Genomic DNA, 7692 nt, shown 5'->3' with positions numbered 1-7692 from the left:
GGAACACATACCCTTGTGCTTATAAGATTTCTGAGAAGAGATTTAGGAGAGGTTGAAGCCACAGGGGATAGAAGTTGCAATGATTTAGAGTTGGCAAAAATCTAGTAACGCTCTTTAAACTTTGAGAGAAAATACCCATCAATGGTAGAGGTATGAAGACCTTGGTTCTGTTACAAATGACAAATGTCTTAAAAATTTCATGCCTTCTCTTAAAAAATGTTGAGCGCTGCATACTATAATTCTATATTTTAAAATGAAAATTGTGTGTTAAAGTACTCATCATCCTGAATAAAAAATGATTGTCCAAAAAGATCTGGTTTTTCCAATATATTTTGCTTGAAGGGGCTCAGGACACACTATCCCGATGAAGCTAGAGAGGTCTTCAAGGAGGATTCACTCCTCTTTGAGTCCTGCTTTTATACATAATTGCCCAGGTATTCTGTACTAACACGAACTTGGTAGCCTAGCTCTAATAAATAAAATGATAGCAGGAGGACTCCAGGGCTACAACTGTAAGATAATTAGGTTTGGCAAGTCATTCAGTGGTCCTCTTTCATTGTTTTTTTCAACTTATGCCAAGAGTTATAGAGTCTAATGTCTAAAAGGACTAGGTAGGTAACATGAGTGGATGACATAGGCCACGTATGTGTTCCGTAGGAAATGTTGGAGACTCAGGCACACTGGAGAGCACATGTGGTCTTTAACGTGGGATGCAATAGCTACTAAGAATGGGGGCCAGATTGCCATGTATTCTGAGTTTTAAACACAGGAGACCCAGAAGGTTAAAGTGCTAGATCCTACATGGCCAACTATACATTCGAATTCCAGGCCAGACAACTTAAAAAATCACAGTGTGTGCACATATGTACATGTCCAGACTCCTAAGGGGAGAATGGAGGATAAGGGATTGCAGTGTGGCCACCCGCCCTAGGAGGATGATTTCTCACTTTTCCTCTCTTTCTCTGTCTCTTTCTTGCAAGTACACATACTCTATAGAAAAACAAATGAACAAAATCAAAAGACAGGAAATTTGGATGATTTCCTAAAATTTAAAAATATTTAATTTTGGTAAATATTACATTTAATAAACTATGTGGCCAACCAAAAAAGCTGAGATCTCTATGCTTTAGAACTTTCCAGGAAAGAACACATCACATATGTTGCACAATTATTTAGGTCTTTGGTTGGTAAGCAGATACTTTCTGACTCCATCTATATCAGGGACAGCGAGAAGAAAAACTTTTGTTTTCTGGTTATTGTAATGCTTTTGTTTCTGCCTACTTATAAGTCCCCAAGAGAAAATTAAGATCTCTTCTTGAGTTGGATATAGGATGTTGTCTTGGGACTGGATGATAGTGCAAGAGTAAAACATGATAAACATGATGTTTTGTTAGGCTCACCCACATGGGAAGGTTCTGGGGTCATGTCTGGATACCCTTCTAAGTGTATTAAGCACTTGTGTGCCCATAATCTGGATATGGCTGAAACTGCGAGTCAGGGGTGGATCATGGCATCAGGACCTGATTGCATTTATTAATTTTTATTTTTTTGAGAGTTTTTGTTTGTTTGTTTGCTTGCTTTTTGGTTTTGGTTTTGTTTTGTTTTGTTTTTGCTGTAGGGCATGTGTGCTTGCCAGAAAGAGAAAGACAAAGATAGACAAAGATAGAGAGACATAAAGAAAGAAATCACCCCCGGGGGGATGGCCACACCACAATCACTTCTCTATTCTCTCGGGATCTTGGGCACGCATGCACATGCGCCTGACCTGAGTTTAAGCCATTGAGTCTGGGACTCGAACTGTGGTCAACTACATGGGATTCCAGTAACATAACCATTACACCAACTTATTAACTTTCTGTCTCTTCCTGTCTCTCTTGGTCATGGAAAAAATAATGAAATGTTATCATCTTCTAAGGAACATACTTTTTTTTTTTTGTTCTCTCATTAATGGAAAGAAAAACAACTTTGTCTTATCTTCTAAAATATTATCTTTGCATATTGAAATAATTATTAAGACTTTCCATGCCCACATCTTTGCTTTCTTCAGACAAAATAATCTTAAATCTTTAAATATTTCCTCAAAAACTTCTTTCCTTCTTATTTCTAAATTATTTTTATTATAGACCTTTGGATCTCCTCCAAGTCTCCTCTGTCTTTCTTATAAAATGACCTCACTGGAGCAACTTGTTCCCATAAAAGCTCAGTCAAAGTTAAATATGGAGAGAACATTATTAGAGAATAACAGGTAAAATTAGATAGTACCTGTTATGTCTTCAAACATCATTGCATTTCTGACAGATATGTAACTTGCAATGTACTACAAGCCCCATATCATTTCCACTATACTTATGCATAGCTAACCCTTTCTTATTCTTATCCCATAATTTGTGACTTTTAGTGCCTTATAATTTATTCTAAATTGTTTCCTTTTTGTTTTTTGTTTTTGTCTCTGCATTCAGAATGCTGGAACTTTAGTACAATACTTTGTATCCAACAGGATAGCTATTTATTGTATGCTTAATGAGTAAAATAACTAAAATATGACTGGACAATATATTCCACAAAAAATTTGTATTGACTCTGGTAGAATCTAGATTTATCAAATACAGTAGAACTCTTTTCTAAATTTTATTAAAGAGTCAGACTATCCAAAGAAAGAGCTGCATCTGTCTTGAGTCTCATTTGTTTTATTTAATTTGCTACAGGGTACATACACTACGCAGAGAGAGACAGAGAGAGAAGAAGAAAGTGAGAAATCAGCCTTCTCCACGAGGATGGGAGAAGGCCATGCCACCATCTTTTCTCCTCCATTCACCTCTTGGGAGTAGGGACATCCATGTACACATATGCGGAGTGCTTTTTCAGCCTCCAGGTCCAGGACTTGAACCATACAGTTGGCCACGTGGAACCCAACCACCTTAACCTCCATGCCACCCAGTGACCCTGTCTGGCTCTTCTTATTAGCTATTTGATTTAGATAATTTAAATTCTCTAAATCTTGTTTTTTAATCTAGAAAATGTACATCATAATATATTTCTTTATGGTTATCATGATTTTATATGAGATATTATACTGTAAAGTGTTTAACAGAATTCTCAGTACAAAATGAATCCCCCCAAAATGCTAGACTAAAATGAAAATATAACACTCAAAACATAGAGCACTAAGTAAATAAGTTCAAGAGAGGGATTTTTTTTTATTCATCTTGTGTTTTTCTTTCTGAAAGTTCTTATGCTGGAAATTATTTCTGGACTCTAAAAAGTCTTGTTCATAGTGTTCTTTTTTGATACTTCATTTTCTCATCTATTTTCTCAAGTTTAGTACACAGCATAACTGTTTGGTCCTAGTATAATCATTCAGTATCAGGATTGTCATAGTAGCATCACTTTAATCTTTTCCTACTATCCCACTATCTAAATGGAAAATATAACCTACTAATTTTTTGAAAAAAATGTATAACTATGGTTAAAAAACCTTTAGAAAACAGTAAATTATTTGAGCCTTCCATGAAGAAGACGGTCCCTTGCAAGGGAAAAATCAGATCTTACACAGTGTGTCTGAATGAGGCTCCTGGTGAATGTCCCTTAGTTGTTGATGATGGCAGAGTTGGTAGTGAGGCTGGCATGGCTGTTTTCACAACATAGGAAAAGGGTCTTGGCTACTATAGGAATGACAGGCTATTAAGTATTCTAGTGTTTATCAGACTATGGCAAAGCTTTAGGAATGACAGAAAAGGCAAGAGGAAATGACAGTTCAGAAATGATTCACAGCAACATGAAAATAACTAACTAGCAGACTTTATAGACGCTAAAATTCAGTCTTAAAATGGCCACCTGATGAGAGTGCCTCAGCAGAAATTGTAGTTTAAAGTGAAAAGTTACAAATATTTTTTAGCAAGAAGTGAGTTGCTCAGAAATAGGAGTTTTATAAGGCTTACTACTTGTCATTGAATGGTAGTATTTAGGGATAGTGTCTGTTAGCAGAAATTACTGTAAGGTGGTATAGGGTTGAAGAAAATTCCCTCTCCTTCTGAAGTTCTTAAAAATCGCTGATGATAGGCATATTAATGAGAGAAGAAGCATACAGATTTGTCTTAAAATAACATTTGTTTATGGAAGCCATACAAAATATGAATTTGAAGAGGGACCAGATGTCTGTGGCTTTACTATCCCCCCCGAATAGAGGAGAAGAAAATGACATGCAGGTAATTCTAGAGTTAAAAATTTATAAGGGAAAGAATAGATCTAATGTTCAGATAATGGTGAGGGAATAATTCTCTTTGGGAACAGGATGGGCTGGGAGATAGGCAATAGTTAATGACAAAATCTGTTCAGGGTTGTTGACATTCTTCAGTCTTCTTTCCTATGATTTTCTTTTTTTTTTTTTAAGAGGTTTTCGCTATAGGGCGCGTGCGCTCGCCAGACAGACAGAGAGAGACATAGAGACAGAAAGTGAGAAATCACCCCCCAGGGGGGATGGTCACGCCACAATCCCTTCTCCTCCATTCTCCTCTCGGGATCCTGGGCACGCACGCACACACGCCCAGCATGAGTTTTAAGCCACCGGGTCCGGGACGCGAACCGCGTTCGACTACGTGGGAGTCCAGCGACATAGCCATTATGCTAACTGCTGGTTCCCTTCTTTCCTATGATTAACAGTTCAGTTAATGAAACCTCAGGGATGGAGCCAAGAGCAGTTGTTTTCCTCTTTGGCATATCCAGTCTATAGGCAAATAATACCATGCTGAAGCATCCCCTCTTTAGGGTATTTATTTCTGGGCCCCAACAGTAGTAACTCATAGGTTTCTATTAAGTTTAGTAGTATAATTTTTAAAATCCAGATGGCCTTGCAGGACAATTTTCATTTTCAACCACTATAATCATTTTCTTCTTCAAAATTAGAATATATTAGGGAACCAGCAGTTAGCGTAATGGCTATGTCACTGGATTCCCACGTAGTTGACCGTGGTTCACGTCCCAGACCCGTTGGCTTAAAACTCACGCTGGGCGCGTGTGCGTGCGTGCCCAAGATCCCGAGAGGAGAATGGAGGAGAAGGGATTGCGGCGTGACCATCCCCCCTGGGGGGTGATTTCTCGCTTTCTGTCTCTATGTCTCTTTCTGTCTGTCTGGTGAGCGCACGTGCCCTATAGCAAAAACCTCTCCAAAAAAAAAAAATTAGAATATATTAGAATATATCCCACGTGACACCCTGAATCATACCTTTCAAGTTTTACCATGAGTATTAAACTGCTGGATCCAGGACTTGAACTGTGGTCAACTATGTAGGAATCCAGTGATGTAGTTATTACACCATCCACTGGCCCTCATATTTTATTTCTTATATGAGAGAGAAACAGGAAGAGAGAGAAAGACAGGTTCACTTAATGAATTTTCAGATCTTGTGATCTGCCCCCAGTCTTTCAACCAGAACACAGGCATGCCCACAGCCATGTCCTTAGAGTGTCCTGGTCAAACTCAGGACCTCTAACCAGAGCATCCCATATAGGTCCCGCATTATATAGCAGTGCTCTGTGCCCTACACCACTGTGAGGTGGTGTCTGCAAGGTAGTTTAATAACCGTGAGCTATTATGAGCTATTACTGCTGCTGCTGCTACCATCACTACAATCATATTTTAATTTGGGTTATATAGAATAAAATGTGAAAGTCTGCCTCTATCCTCCACCCTAACTCAAACCCAAAACAGAGATGACTGCTAGCAATTTGATGTATACCCTTCAAAGCTTTTCTTTTATATGAACTTGGAATCTTCTTTGCCCTCACCATTCTCATCCTATAGTCATTGAGCTCAATAAATAAAATTGTTAAAAGACATTTTGAATGTCTCATTTGTTTTTGTTTTTGAGTCACTTTTCTGATCCAAGTTATTACCATCTCTTGAAATAGTCTTATAAGTGGTCTCCCAAATTTTACCTTCTCAACAATCCATTATCTTCACAGTGGCCCACTAAGATCATTTTAAAATGCACTTTCCTTTAAAACCATTGAGTAGTCTACCATTACAATTAAATTAAAATACGTATCTTTAACCAGCTTAAAAGGTCCTGCAGGGACTGGCTCCTGGCTGTTTCTCTGGCTCCCTGCTCTATCTCTTTTCTGCTTACCAACATTATTTTTATTTTTCATTTCCTTGAAGCAATTTCCCAACTCAAACCACATACCGTTCTCTCTCCTTGGGATGCTCTTTCCTTTCTACTCTGCTTGGCTAAGTCCTCCTGCTCATTCTCTGCATTATTTATTAAATTTTCAGATTTGTGTTTCCTAATTTCCCCAATCTAAATAACTTCTCTTTTCGTACTTTTAATTTTCTATTGTAGTACAAATATTCATTTGTTTTTAGAGAGAGATTTTTGCTATAGGGCATGTGCGTTCGCCAGAGACAGAGAAAGACAGAGAGACAGAAAGCGAGAAATCACCCTGCAGAGGGGATGGCCATGCCTCAGTCCCTTCCCCTCTATTCTCCTCTTGGGATTTTGGGCACACACTCACATGCACCTCGTGTGAGTTTTTAAGCCACTGGGTCCAGGACACAAACCACGGTTGACTACATGGGAGTCCAGAGACATAACCATTGCACCATTTCCTGGGTCCAAAATATTAATTGTTTATAATATTTGTCTAATTATTTACTTAATATGTCTCACCTTCACTAGGCCATAAGCTCCATAAGAGCTAGGGCAGGATCTGTCTGGTTCACTTACTAGTGGGGAATGGTACTTTCTAGGATAGGGCACCAAGAAAACTTCTAAAGTACTGAAAATGTTTTATATCTTTGAGTGATAGTTACATCAATGTATCCATTTATATGCAGAATATGTTATCACATACACATATATATTATTCTTAATATATATTTAATACATGTAATATTATATGTTATTTTTCAAATAAATGAAGAGATAAAATGTTCATCGTAAATGTCAGATTGTCTTTCAAAAGTTGTAGGTTATATTTTTCCCATCAGTATGTGAAGGTCCTCTTTCCCACCCATGTAACAGGAAAAAGATAGTATCTCATTGATGTCTAAATGTGCTTCCTTGACTATTAGTGAAATTGAAATAATGGTTTAATCCTTCTGGGATTTATTTCAGTACATAACATAAAGATTAATTTTTTTTCATCCTGTTGTCCCAGCACCATTTATTGAATAATCTTTCCTTTCCTCTTCGATTTGTTATGCCATTAATCTTTATCATATTTTATGATGTCAATGGCCTTGATAATATAATGAATTTGTGTATATAGTAGGGTCTGTTTCTGAGATATCTATTCTCATCTATTCATTTGTCTCTTTATTATTGCACCAGTGCCATGCTGATTAAATTAATAGAACTTTCAAAAAGTCATCCTCATTAATCTTTTTCAAATGTAAAAAGAATCATGATACTTTAGCTGATGTCTAAAATGGTTTTGTTAAGTTAAAAAATACCCACTGAGATTTTGATTTGCAATTCATCTTAGGTTTGGTTCCTCTGGAGATGGATGCTGATACGGAGATTTGCATGCGGGAAGTTTATTTCAGAATGCACATGGGAATAACACCTGCAAGAGAGAGAGAAAGAGAGAGAGGGAGAGGGAGAGAGAGAGAGGTGCAAAGGGAGAAGTTGAACTGTGATGCAGTTGCAGTAGAGGCTTCAGTTAATTCTATACAGAGCTAGGGAGCTGGGACTG

The sequence above is a fragment of the Tupaia chinensis genome, unplaced genomic scaffold (genome assembly GCF_000334495.1).
Source record: "Tupaia chinensis unplaced genomic scaffold, TupChi_1.0 Scaffold000199_1, whole genome shotgun sequence".
NCBI lineage: Eukaryota > Metazoa > Chordata > Mammalia > Scandentia > Tupaiidae > Tupaia > Tupaia belangeri.
This window is presented reverse-complemented; position numbering follows the sequence as displayed.